This window comes from Macaca nemestrina, chromosome 1 (genome assembly GCF_043159975.1).
Source record: "Macaca nemestrina isolate mMacNem1 chromosome 1, mMacNem.hap1, whole genome shotgun sequence".
In the NCBI taxonomy this organism is placed as follows: Eukaryota; Metazoa; Chordata; class Mammalia; order Primates; family Cercopithecidae; genus Macaca; species Macaca nemestrina.
In genome coordinates, this window is record NC_092125.1 from 128,027,810 (window position 1) to 128,042,002 (window position 14,193).

The 14,193-nt window shown below is 35.6% G+C and overlaps 1 pseudogene; it reads right to left on the bottom strand.

The window, feature by feature from the left end:
* Positions 1–7,183: 7,183 nt before the first annotated feature.
* On the bottom strand, positions 7,184–7,869 carry LOC105489241 (cyclin-dependent kinase 4 pseudogene; annotated as a pseudogene).
* Between the last annotated feature and the right edge of the window lie 6,324 nt (positions 7,870–14,193).

Consider the following 14,193-nt stretch of genomic DNA (forward strand, 5'->3'; position numbering starts at 1 on the left):
ACTCTGACTGCTGCTTTGACTCTGCTGTCTATTACAGCAACCATGCCTAGATGCTTTTAGTAGTTGAGCGCTACCATTTAACTCCAGCCACCTGAGATCCAGTTATTCCCATGGCCTTTAGGTTTCCCAATACAGTTACTACAGTCCTAACTGTTGATCTGGCTTAAAAAGAAGAGTAATCATGGAGTTTTTTAAAGATTGTCAGTGCTCCCACAAATGTATTTCTATAGTAGACATGAATGGTATGTCTTCTGGACCCTCCCAGTCTGACAGAATAGAATGTATATGTTAAATTCACTCTCACACACCAGTCTCCCTAACCCTTTGCGTTCCTTCGTCAACATTAAACAAGGCAGGTCCAGATTTTTTAATTCACTCACCGTGGACCATATTTTGATCTATCATTCAGCTAGCCAAACAAGAGAAACTGAGAGAGCCTTTTCTTATTTCCTGAGCTGCAACATTAAATGAAGAATCACTGCTTCTTGAGACCATATTAAAAAGTTTATCTAATCCAACTTAATGTTTCTTTCAGTATTCCACATGTTTAGTACCTCTGTTCCTACACAAGTTCCCTGGAGTTTTGACTGTATACATTGGAAAACTCAAATGATTATTTTGGAGAGTAGCACACCTCTGCATGAGTCACACTTTGTACCTCACCTTAGGGGCCTGCTAGGATTTGAGTCCAGTTACAGATCTAGAAGCAAAGAGGAGAAGAAGAAGTGGATTCTGAGAAGAATCAGGGTCGTCTGGTTAAAATCGGTCTCAGAAGAAACCATTATATTTCCCCCAAGCAACAAAGGGTTAATCCCCTCAAATGAGAATGGAGAAACCACTATCCCAGAGGGTGAAGAGGTCTCTTTTACTGGCAAACAACACTCGTTGAATTTAGGGGTTCAAAGTCTGCAGCTCCACCAGTGTCTTTCCAAACATTTCCTTTCTAACTTACAGTACACTGTTCTTTACCAATCAATGCACTCACCTGTGAATCTGAGAACTCAACTTGTTATGTATTTCAGCCAGTTGCAGAATGAAACCTTGTGTTTTGTTTTCAGCAGTCTTAGCCTTCAACTACAGTCAATAATGGTCTCCTTCATGACACACATAGGAGCTCTCCAGTCATTTATGCATCACTTGAGCTAAAAATTCATATTCCTGTGCTCATCTTTATCTTTCACCACTTTTTCCGCTGACATTAGGAAAAACCAGCCAACCTCATTATACTCACCAGTTTTCCAAAATTGTTCACAGCAACCCAGCTCCCAGTTTTTTATAAGTGGTTTGTTAGGAGGATCCAATAAAATTATTTTGTATATTTCTATTGCCAGATTACACCATGGATGATCAGTGCTCTCTTTTACACTGGAAATAATTATTACCATATTTAAGTTTAATTCGATTAAGAAGCCAATTCTGTAAAACCAAAGGAAATTTGGAAAACTCTTACTTAAAATTCTTTTCCTCTGGGAACTCTCTCAGTACCAAAATCTATATCCATTTGGATTCTCCAAACAAAGCAAACTAACAGGAGATCTATTGATATCGATATATAAAATTTATAACAAATAATTGACTCATGTGGTTATATAGTCTAAGAATTCCCAAGATCTAATTTGGTAATCTGGGATCAAGAAGAGCCAATATTTATAGCTACAGTTTGAGTCAAGATCTGCAAACTAGGAGAGTTGATAGTGTAAGTTGTAGTCCAAGTTCACATGTAGCAGAAGACCAATATTATAGTTTAAGACCATCTAGCAGAGAAAGTGAATTATCTCTTATCTTTTTTTTTTCTAGGCCTTTATTTAATTAAATGAGGGCCACATACATTGGGTACGGCAATTTGCTTTACTCATTCTACAAACTCAAATGTTAATCTCAACCAGAAACACCCTCACCAACACACTCAGCATAATGTTTAATATTAATCATTGACAGTTACCAAGGAATTTTGTTTTGAATATGATTAATAAATTACTTAGTATTCTTGCTAGTAAGCAAGATAGTAAATTCTTGGAACAATGTTAATTGCAATGAATAATGCCCGACTAGGTTGGAACTTTTAATTAGATATTTCAAAATATTTTGGAAATCTTTAAGCTAATAATTTCAAGGCAATATGATAAATATGGTAAATTATTTGTATACAATTAAAAGGCTATTTTGTAATGACTTTGGATAAATGGTTCACATACCAACAATATTGTGAAATATCTTAAATTTTTCTCACTACATATTTCTATGATTAAAAGTACTAAATACTCAGACAACATTATGAGTAATTAGAACGTTAAACCTATAAATTATTACTAGTTTGTTTTAATCACAGTTAATTTAAATAGTTTTTAATTTACTAAAATGTATTGGTAAATATCAATAGAATTCAGGAAAGCCACAGATACTATTAAGAAACAGGGGGCTATTTATACACTGATATATTTGTATATAAGAAGAAATATCTATTTTAGTTTCTAATTATGAAAAGTTAATACATTTAAAATAGACACAATGTTATTAAAAACGTTAGTGACTCATGTAAAACACATAAAATTATTATTTGTTATAAATATAATGTTTATGAACAAATTTCCCTTACTATCATATTGATAAATTGTTATTAATGTGGTTCAGAATTTCAGATAATTAAACACATATTCTGAAAGTGAAAACTTTTCCTCTTATGTGAATGACTTAATATGAAGGTAGTTATAGAATGGCCATTGTTTTAAAACATGAAATCAAAACTGAAGTTCTCATAACATTTGTTAAAATGTTGTAGTGTCAGAAAAATAACATCCTCAAGCTGATATTTTCTCCATAATCTATTCTGTAGTCTGATAGCTATTAAAAGTATGCTTCAAGTATACAGAATACAGAGGAATTGCTATCAGATTAGGAATCAGAGACTCACATTCAAAAATCTCGAAATCTTCAGTGGTGTTAAATACATATAAAAATTAAAATAAAACAACAAACTCCCATATCCTATTGATATAATTTTAGAGGTAGTAGGAAGCTATTACTTATTTCCTTTTTTTTTTTTTTTTCCCTGAGATGGAGTCTTCCTTTGTCATCCAGGATGGAGTGCAGTGGTGCAATCTTGGTCACTGCAACCTCTGCCTCCTGGGTTCAAGCGATTCTCATGCGTCTGTCTCCTGAGGAGCTGGGACTACAGGCACATACTACCACACTCAGCTAATTTTTTTTTTTTTTTTTTTTTCCATAGGGTTTCACCATGTTGGCCAGGCTGGTCTCAAACTCCTGACCTCAGGTGATCCGCCTTCCTCTGCCTCCCAAAATGTTGGGATTACAGGCATGAGCCATCCACCAGGTCACTCATATTCTATTATTCTTCTTCATCTTTTCCTGCCTATTGATAATGGGGAAACACATCACCACTTAAAACATTTGTACCATCTTGGCTCTCTGAATTTTCTTCTGTATCTTTGTTTCTTTTTAATCTCAGCCTCTTTTTCTGTTTTCTCAGGCTCCATCTATTTGATATTTCTTAGGATTCCTTGTGTTTTCTTCACAAACAAAGCCTCTCTATGTACTCACTCTTGTGAAAGAGTGATTGTCACAGGATCCTTGGGTGTCACTTTTCCAGCCAGAAACCTCTCTGGCTGGTGGCATCTTTTCCTGAGTTCTGCTTGGGCCCACTGGGCTCATTCTGCCAACTTTGCCTGGCAGGCTGTGCTCTGCACAAGCTACCAGCCTGGATCGCATGCCTGCCAAGGGCAAGCCAGGTGAGGAGCGGTGAAGGGTGTGTGAGCAAGCAAGCAAGTGGGGTTTCTGGCCACTGCACACAACCAGGCACACTGGATGTGGCAGGGCAGGCAGTTTCAGGCACTGGCATGGGCAACTCCAGGTGCCAGTATGGGTGCCAGCTCCCTGTGAGACTTCAATTGGACTAGGTGTACTGCTAGTGGAAGCATCTGGAAGCTTGGAGGAACCAGGAACTGCAGAGCCCCAGAGAGGGTGTTACAACCCTGGCTCAGGGAGTTTCCAGGTCTGGGCTCCCTGAAGGGCCATAGCTCTTCTATATTTCTCTCTCCTCTCCTTGTTGCCACAACATGGCGAGCAAGGAGATTGTTTAAGACCTCTTTGTGTTACAGCTCTTTCAGTCCTGTCATTCAACAGGTTCCAAGTTCCTGTCCCATGTCTAGGAAGAATTAGGTGCTATATTGAGTGACAGAACAGGGCAGAGGAGACCCACAAGATGAAGAGGTGTTTTATTCAACAACAACACGGGGCAGAGGAGAACTGCAGTGAGTAGCTCCTTTCTGCATGCAGGTCATTTTGTCAAGTGTCCAGCTCTCAGCAGAGAAGAGACAAACTACAAACAGTGGGTAGCTGCTATCCACAGGCAGGTCATACCATTGTCTGCCCAAGTCTGGCTGAGTCTGGGGCTGTTATGGGCTTCAGAGGGAAGGAAGTGCATGCTGATTGGATCATGGACACATAGAAAAAGCACCATATTTTCTCACTCTGGTCCATGGACCTGGCAGCCCAGCCCCCAGGCCTCTCAGGCCATCCCTGGCCTGAAGGTGGGGTTTCACTGGAGACCTGCCCCTTTCTACCCAGGAGCCTTTCTGCCTTCTGACATCATTTCCCTGCCATCCACAGTGCCCACTGCACCCAGGCTGTTTCTGCTGAGAGGTGCCTGCAGGCATGCACAGACCTGCCCTTAGCGCCTCCTTGGCCTCCCTCCCATGCTTGCTGGTGCCCAAAGTCCAGAGGAGACTGAGGCAGCAGGGGACTGGGGTATCAGTGCTGCCCTAAGCATGTGCACACCTGGTCAGGTCATGACAGCACCCGGGGTCAGCCACAACTTTGCTCTAAAATTGGAGCTGGCCCTGGGAACAGGGAGAAGCCAGGCAGTGGCAGGAGGTACTTCCAAGCCTGTGGGGGTTAGAGGCATTCCCAGCCCCTCAAGAGTGCAGAGATGCCAGGGTCTGCAGCTGTGCTGGGTTGCTGCAACTATGCCCGAGAGGATGGGGCTCCTGCCTTTACAACTTGGAAGAGGGCAGGGCTTCTACCTGTTCTTGGCTCCTGCCTTCTCTGTGGAGGGTACATCCCAAGCCATGCCTCCCCCACTGCAGCTTGCATCATGGCAGCAGCCACTCCAGATGGGCTGCTGCTGACATCATGATAACATCAAAGTTTATATATAAAACCCAGATCATATGTCTGCTGTATTATCTAAACATTAAAAATCATAAATAACTGATTAAAGGGATATGCCACAAGTACCTGAAAATCAATAGGTTTAAACTCATCATTTTGTTGTCTTCAAAAATTATCCTCCTTCATCCTCCATTCTGATTTACTTGTTGAGAATCATCTATAACTTTCTGTTTATCCATAATATGTAAGCATTCCTAAATGTTACAATTCTAATTTCTTAAAATATTTTTATCAATATACTTCTTTTTCTTCCCCACTGCTTAAGTTAGGCCCTATTACTTTTTGCAGGATTTTTGTTAAGTTACTATATTAAACTCACAATTTCAGCTTTGTAACAATTAGCCCATTTGGTATTCTCCAGTTATAATTCTTTCTGCAAATAAACAACAAATATGTTCTCTTTAATACTTACATCAAAACTTTTCATTCTATATGAGATTAATGTTGTAAGTTATAGTGATAATAATTGAACTATCATGCCCTATGATATGTAACGCAATATACAATAAGTCATCTCACAGTTATTTCATAATACATATATATATATTTTTTTCTTTTTCTTCTTCTTCTTCTTTTTTTTTTTTTTTTTTTTTTTTTTTTTTTTGAGATGGGAGTCTCGCTCTGTCGTCCAGGCTGGAGTGCAGTGGTGCGATCTCGGCTCATTGCAAGCTCCGCCTCCCGGGTTCACGCCATTCTCCTGCCTCAGCCTCCGGAGTAGCTGGGACTACAGGCGCCCGCCATCACGCCCGGCTAATTTTTTTTTTTTTTTTTTTTTGTATTTTTTAGTAGAGACGGGGTTTCACCGTGTTAGCCAGGATGGTCTCGATCTGCTGACCTCGTGATCCGCCCGTCTTGGCCTCCCAAATTGCTGGGATTACAGGCATGAGCCACCGCGCCCGGCCTTAAATATATTATTTTAATTTTAAACTTTGAAAATAAAATTTCAAATTCTAGAAATAACAGTACCTAAGTTATTGCTGCAGCTTAGCCACCATTTAGGCATGAGACTGTGTGAAAGTCAATCTTATAAATGTGAATGACTCCTTTTGAAAAACAAACAATCATTTTAGATGACCTCACCTATGTCTTTCAGCTCTTAAGATTTTGTGTTCTCTTTATGAAGAGATGGGAGTCTAATCACTTGCATTAGAAAAGAAAAGTCTATTAAATATCCCAGAAAAGTCACACTTAAACTCAATAATCAAATTACATTTATTTAAATGTTCAAGTATTTTTAGCTGATTTAATGTGAATATAGACTAAGAAAGAAATTCACCTTTTTTTCTCATAATTGAACCACTGCAGCTTTTGTATTGGTGTTGCTTGGGTAGATGAATCTCATCTTTTCTCTACATCTATCCAGTAGAGAGCCCTGCTTCCGTATTAGCAAGCTAGATAAATTCAGTACTTTACTGTCTTTACTACCTAATATTTTAAATTCAGCATGTCTCCAATGGAAAGAAACTAGATCACATATAAAATCAATCCTATTTGAACAATTTTACACTGTCATGCTTGAGAGTAACAAGAAATAACTGGAAAATGAATGTTATAATTCACTTTTCCCCTAGAAGATAATTTTAACACAATCACTTATGAATATCATTTAAAAAAACTTTCATTTAATCCTCAAGTTCTGTGGGTTAACTTCTGCTTTCCATGTTCGTATGCAAAGTGCAACACCATAATCATAGGAACTATAAACAGATAATTTGCAAATTCAAACACCAGGGATTCACAAATTATACCAGAACCAAAATGCAGTTTTTGCAAGGACCACTAGTATTTTAAACCTACTATCAGAAATAAAAATTGTTAAAATGTTTTTTTTTCTTTGTTTTGTTTTATTTTTCCTGTATAAGGAAAGACCCCAATATCAAGGTATAGAAGGAGATAGGAGGGGACATACCCTCTAGTATAAGGAAACAGGGTGGGAGGAGAAGGAGAAGCCTCAAATGGAAGGGTAGAAGGATAATGTTATTAAGGCAGCAAAATATTATCTGTAAAAAGTTTCAGGAGGTGTCTTCAGAGCCTCAGATATGAAGGCAGTGATTGCCTTCTCAGTAGGGTTCTCACCACTCAGGTGTCCAGAATAAGGGAAATGGAAGCTTCTATTCCTTCTGTGGCAGCCACTCCATTGCACACTCTGAGTCTTATGTAAATAAAAGTGCTCCAGAGCTGGGAAGGCAGAGATTTGCTTATGTAGGACAAAATAACATTTCCAGCAGCAGTTGTGCTCCATCTCAGGCACCACCGACTCTACTGGATGAGGCCCTCTGTGGAGAAAGTCTACATGCGGTAGAGACACATCTTAGGGCCCGTCATCCTATAGAGGCAGCCCAATCAGGTCAAAGATTTTGCCCAACTTTTCAGCTTTAGAGTTTCCACAGAAGAGAGGCTTTTGAGGAAAAATCTCTGCGAAGACACATCCAACACTTCACAAGTCCACAGATGTTGCCTGTGTAGATTGCAGAAGAACCTCATGAGCACAGTACAAGAGTGTAACAACCACAGGTATAAACACCATCTGGTAGCTATAGATTCTAGCTAGACTAAATCAGCCAGCTTGACTGTGCCACCACTTGTCACTGGAATGTTCTCTGACTTCAGATATCAGTGAACAATGCAATGGAAATGAAGAAAATCTAGGTCTCTTTGAAACTTGTGCATCAGATCCTTGATGGTCTCAGCTGATTATATGATTTGGCTCTGTGTCCCCACCCAAATCTCATGTCAAACTGTAATCCCCATGTGTTGAAGGAGGGACCTGGTAGGAGGTGATCGTATTATGGGAGTGATTTCTAATGAAAACTCTAATGAGAGTAGAAGTGATCGTATTACAGGAGTGGTTTCTAATGAGAACTCTAATGTGAGTTCTCATTAGGAACTTGAAGGCCACAAAGTGGCCACTGTGGGGATCACAGTCATTTTACACTGACTCATGGGCACTAACACCAATTTCAGCCACTCATATTGAGAGGTGGTCATTCTCAGATCATGGTAGATCCTGTCACCAGGCTGGGAGCTGTGAGGGCAGCCAGCATAAGGGCCCTGGAGCCAGTTCTTGTAGCACCATATGCCCAAGCTTTAATTATTTTTAATGGAAAAAGACAAAATATAAGTAGAGATAGAGTAAGAGAAAGAGAAAAATTAATTAGAATAGAAGAAAAAGGAAAGAAGATTTCCAGGTTTTAAATAAAATATGAAAGATCCATATGCCCTGCAAATAAAATAGCTTAACAGCAATCTGGAAGATTAAACTAGTTATAAAAAGAATCAAAATGGCATTGGGTGGTGAAAATACTTCTTCATTGTGGTCCAGTGAACCAGAATAACTCTAGATGAGAAGGATGACCTGAAGTGCCAAAATGTAAAGGAAAAAAGAAAAGTAAACCCAACAGAAAATCAGTTAAGGGCAGTTCATAGCTAAGAATGCTTGTTGTAAACTGGCATGCATAGAACTGAGTTAGCCTCAGTTGACTATTTCTTAACCTGTTTGCCAAGTGATTATCTCTAGTTCTACGGTAGATCTGTATTAATGCATCTGTGCCTAATGAATAATGAACCTTTTATGTGATATTCTACTACATATATACCAGAGATTGACTCACAATTAATTATTTCATTCAACTTGCTTTATTTGATTGGAGAATTAGTTTAAGCATTATAGCTTGGTTTCTTAACTGCGATTATTCCCTATGGTCATATATTTAAAAATAGGCTATTTTCATTTCCAATTCCTGTCTGTGTTAATTTATCTATACAGTCAATTCATTTAAGTAAATAGTGGAAAATGGCGTAAAGTAGAGTGATATTAACTAAGGCATGCTACTCCTAAACCTTTCCTAATGATATCTGTTTCTAGAATCATGAAGAAAATTTCAATGAAAAAGTCAACAGAAATAACTTCTCTGTAGTTGATTTGAAAAGTCACTTACAAAGTCCTTATAATCAAAATTTCACTCTATTAGTCTGTAGTAAAATTTTCTAAAAGTGAATTTTCTGTTGTTTATTGTGTAAAATTAAAAATGACTATGGATTCTTACATTATGAGAAACAGTGGAAACCTATTACATTTTATTCAGACTTTTTTCCTTTATATGCCCAACTAAAAACCATCAACAAATGTATCTTATTAAAAATATGCTGTTTATGATATAAATGTTTAGGATATATATTTTCTAGCATTGAATTTTATTCTGCAATAGATCACTGCTGAACAAAAATGTTAGCCCAGTTTTTCCTAATTTTTTTTGCTGAAGGAAAGTGGATATGTTTGGCCAACACCAGGTTCATAATAGTGATCACATCATGATTGACCTGTGCCAATTAAGATTCTGATATTTTTTTCTTTTTGTTACTTGCTGCTGAAAGTAACTATAAAACCTGCAACCTATTTTTAACCAATGACATGTAAAAGGAAGTCTTCTAGAAAGACGAGGGTTATCTTGGAAAACTTTTGCCGTACCAGTCAAAGAAACTGATACAGTGGCACAACCAAACACATTTCACTCCCAACTTAAATGTAATGAGGCTTGAAATTTTAACATACATTTTACAAACACAAGTAATACAAAATGAAGTCATTTGCAAAGATATTGTTGAGTTACTAAAACACTGTAAGTAGCCACCTATAGACTTCTTGATATTAAAAAATTAAGCTTTAATTAAGCATTATCAATTAAGTTTATTGTTCTAGTTGTCCAAAGAAGTGCTTTCTAATTTAATCACCAAAACTTGGCAGAAGTGTTAATACTACAGCACTGGCATTCAAATTTTTATGTATAAAAATGTATCGCGCATCTTATACGTACAAACCAAATACCTGGCTCCAAATTGTGATTTAGGCTGTAGTTTCTATGAATCTCTCAGGGAGGTCTCAGATTCCATTAATCTCATATGTTCAATAAATGTACCATCTAAACAATTAATTTTCTATTATTTTTTTCGTTAGCTGACACACAACTAAACTGAAAAGAATTAATTTTTCAGATGTGTTTTCTGGAATAAGAAATGTCATATTTATTTTTATAGGTAAATGAAGAGAGGATGCCAAATGAATTGGTAAGCCAGATGTGCTCAATTCCACATATCCCGACTCTCCTTTTACAATTGTTTATTTTATGTAGTTTGAAGATGCCACCTGCTCTGAGGAAACTGGTAGATAATGAACACTAGAATTATCAGTGAATCAAATTGAGCAACCATCTTGCACTGTCTATGATGCTTGGAGAATATCCCCAGTTTACAATAAATCCACTCAATTAAACTGCTACTTTAAACATCAAAACAAATTTGTGAACAAGTAGTGTGGGCTCATAGAAGCTTAGGCTATAAAGTTGGGAAAAGGCTGTATGAATCAGTGTTCATAAGCTACATTTGATGTGTACGTGTTGTGTGCTCCTGTGTACAAATATGTGCACAGGCTCTTAGTTGTGTGTTTTCCAGTTAGTAAATATTTTGCTTATTGTCTATTTGTTACTATTATTTCTGACATGACTATATTCTAGCTTAATTGAAAAAATTCAATACCTTGTCTAAATACTATGTTTCATTTGATTCAATTTTCTTTTAAAGATTTCCATTATTTGAATTAAACTTTCAATTGAATAGTCAGTTACACCAATTTTAATCTGAATATCTTTAATTTTTAACTTCCACAAGAGAATGTTTTTTGTAGATAAATATGTAAAATATACGGTAATATTTGACAATTTCACATGATTTTATACATGCTATATCGTTGAGAATAAATCATATAAAAATGTTAATAGATCAGCATCAATATTCTGACTCTCATGACATTTTAATCTGAATTAAAATAATACATATAAATTAAACACTAGATCAGACGAGACTGGGTGCGTTCAGGGTGGTATGGCACTAGACTAGAAGAATTTAGCATTTTAAAGATTTAATTTTGACTAGTGCTCTCAAATACAAAAAGGCTTTGGATAACTAGAGACAGATTTAGTTAAAATGCTTTAAATTTTATTAAGTATATGTATTAATACTACAATACTTTATTCAATAAGCTTATATTTCTCAAGAGAAATGAAAAACACATTTATGTAACCTGAATAAACCTTGATTTCCAGTGAACAGATTATCAAAAATAAGTTTTAGAAAACCTTTTGTCATTGCACTTAGTCAAGACCTAGTGGCTTCTGTTTGCTGCACTAACTTTAGAGTAATTATAAAATAATAAGCTTGTATTGGTAATCTATATCTATCAAGAAGCTTGTTGATTTTAACTGAACAACAATGACAAAAAAATATTTATTTCACTGGACTAAGCATTTATAATTAAATCACAGGACTAAAAAAAGATTAAACACTAATTAGGTGTAAATTATGGATCATAGAGTCTCCATTTTACTGAGTTAACATCAAGTTCTAACAGTATTTAGAAAGAATATTCGACAAAGATATTTATTAATGAGTGGTCATATGCAGTGCACATCTTTCGCTGTTTGCTTTATTTCAGGAACACTTAGAGCCTCATTAGTATTTGAGTGTGAATTCTGAAATTCTTTTCAAAGAGCAAAATAAAAATATATTTCTGTGCTCTCATCCCATGTAGAAAAATATCTTGCAGAAAGTTAAGATCTTGTGATAGTTTTGTGGGTTTCCAAAGGACAAACCTTTATTCTTAAATCTTCTTATTAACATATATAATCATTGAGTTTATCCACTATATTTTCTAAACATCAGTGGAACAGAGGAACTGCCCATCTTCATCACTGTGTTCTTAATTTTACCAAGTTCTCAACATTATGCTCATAAAATTAAGCAAGAACCCCACAAATGGTTTTGCTTCCAGGATTTTCCTCTTCTAATATGTCACTCTTACTAATCCCTTATTGCTGCTTCTAAATTACAAATAGAATAATGTTAGACTCATGTTTAGGTTATGTCAGCAGAACCTTATCCTAAATAAAATTCTTATATGCTAAGTCTTCAGTGATTTGGACCCTGCTTATACCTCCATCCTTACCTCCTGGTGTGATGTGTGGTGTTTTTCAGTTGGAGAACTCATTTATGTTTCTTGAATGTATGACATTGTTCAGGAAAAGGAGTTCTGAGAAGTGACATAAGCATGAGTTATTTCATAGGAAATACATATAAGCTGGTGGACGTTCATCAATTTTACCAAGATACATGTTAATAACGTGCATTTTCTTACACTTTGAAGCATGCCATTCCCATGCCTTGCATTGCTCTTTATCTACCTCTTGAACTATCAGGCTTTTTGGGTTTTTTGTAGTTCATGAGCCAGTTTTTCAAAAAACGAGTTTGTAATGTCGCCAGTGTGGTTTGGCTGTCCCTAAATCATTAAATTATATTAACTTTATACTGTTATCTGTGTGTGTGTGATCCTCCAAATATTTTAATCCATATGTTTCTTTTCTACATTATATAGCTAGGGCCAAAATGAATTATTCTATTAATTATTATTGATGGTATTTAATCTATGCCCTAATGTATCTCAAGTATCAAAGTTAATCACTGTGTAGTTTTCATTTTTTAAACGTTGACAAATCTTGAATTTGAATTCTGGTATATTGTTCAAAGTATTTATGTAAGTTTATTTATACCATCTTTTTAGTGTTCTTTACAGACTTTTAATTCTGTTGCAATGTTCCTTTTCCATTATCTAATGTAGACAGCTTGCCTTTCCCCTTTTTTTCTTTTATAATTATTGTTAGGGTGTTCCATTAATTTCTTCACAAAGCTAAATCTGTGTGTGTGTGTGTGTGTGTGTGTGTATTTTAGGATGTTTTTCTTGTTCCATTGACTTTGCTCTCTTAATAATTTTTTTCTATTTTACATTTCTTGTTTGTTTCTTACGCTAATTTTTAACTTAATAAGACTGAAATTCAATAACATATTTTTACCTTTTTTTAATATATGAATTCAAGACTATGTATTTCTTGTTAATGCACTGATTTGGTCACATTAACCAAATTTTGGTGTGCTGTTTAGTCATTAGTTTTCAGTTTCAAACACGTCTACAATTTTGATTTCTTCCTTCAAAAGTGAGTTATATGGAAGTACTCTAGTTGCTTTAGGAATAAGGCTTTTAAAGTTACCTTTTCCTGTATTATTTTTATTGTGGTCATAGAACTATTCCAAATGACTTAAGTATTTTGAATTTTTTTGAGGCTCTCTTGCTTATTCTATCACATTTCCATACTGACATTACATTTTAACATGTAAACTTTCATTGTTTGGTGCAATGTACTGTCTATGTCAATTAGGTGATGTTTATTAACTTTGTTGTCCATGATATCCATGTCAGTAGATATTTTTCCTGTACCTTTTACATTAAAATATTTTATTAAAACCCACAAAATGATAGCAACTTTCTATTTCTTCTCTTTGTGCTGTCAATTTTTGTTTATATATTTTGAAGCCATGCTAGGTCCAATTAGGATTGTCATATCTGCCTATCAAATTGATCCACTTTTAATTATAAAATACTCCTATTTACCTCTGGAAATGCTTCTTGCTTTAAAGTACAATTTGTCTGATATTAAAACACTCCCTATGTAGAATTTTTGGTAATATTTTAAAATCTTTTTTTTTTATCATTTTAGAGTAAATCCTTCTGTGTTCTATATTTAAAGTGTCTCATAAGCAATATTGAGGGTTTTTAAAAGTAATTCTGACAATCTTAGATTTTTAATTATATTATTCAGTGCATTGATATTTAAATTAGTTACTGGCATATTTGTGTTTGTATTTATTCTTTCAATATTTATTTCATGATTGTCCAATCTATTTTTACGTATCTGTCTTCGTTTTTACTTACTTTTCAATTAAGAAAAAAAATTGGTATTCTAATTTGTATTCCATTAACATACTAGTGGTAAAATATTTTACCATTTTTAATGGTTACACAGCAGATTAGAAAAAAGCACATCTGTCACCTAACAACAGGATAATAAAAAATAGTATTTGTGACATAGGAGACTGACAGGACTCACTTTCTGGTCACAACCC